Source organism: Trypanosoma cruzi, assembly GCF_000209065.1.
Source record: "Trypanosoma cruzi strain CL Brener chromosome Unknown tcruzi_1047053492575, whole genome shotgun sequence".
NCBI lineage: Eukaryota > Euglenozoa > Kinetoplastea > Trypanosomatida > Trypanosomatidae > Trypanosoma > Trypanosoma cruzi.
This window is the reverse complement of record NW_889297.1, coordinates 1-389: the sequence shown is the minus strand read 5'-3', so window position 1 is coordinate 389 and position 389 is coordinate 1. Positions and strand designations below refer to the sequence as shown.

Here is a 389-nt window from a genome sequence, read left to right as displayed (position 1 = left end):
AAAAGGGGTCCGTAGACCCCGGTCAAAAGAAAGTGACCAAACATAACCGCCAGAGGCGGGTTGGAAGCTTCGCGTACCAATATAGTACAGAAACTGTATCAATAATAGCGTTAGTTGAAAGGAGTTGTGTTCCACAACGGTTTTCAATTTTGATGAGGGGTCCTTCGCGGCACTTGGGACCGGGTACAAAAACCCCCCCCCCCCCTCCCAGGCCACACTGGGGAGGGGTCAGGGTCCGGGACGTCGGCCCCGGGATAGCGCCGTGGACGGCGTCAGGGGGCGGAAAAGACGCACATGGCGAGTGTGGAACAGCAAATGCAGCCGAGTGTGCGAGCAAGCAAAAACACCGGAATACACAGGAAGAAGCGCGGCATACGCGGAAAAAAGGC

General features: G+C 56.3%; 1 non-coding gene across 1 annotated transcript; it reads right to left on the bottom strand.

Annotated features, from left to right (window-relative positions):
* Positions 1-4: 4 nt before the first annotated feature.
* Tc00.1047053492575.10 lies at positions 5-116 on the bottom strand. The gene has a single exon (XR_008255041.1). It is a non-coding gene; the product is annotated as a spliced leader RNA (transcript).
* Between the last annotated feature and the right edge of the window lie 273 nt (positions 117-389).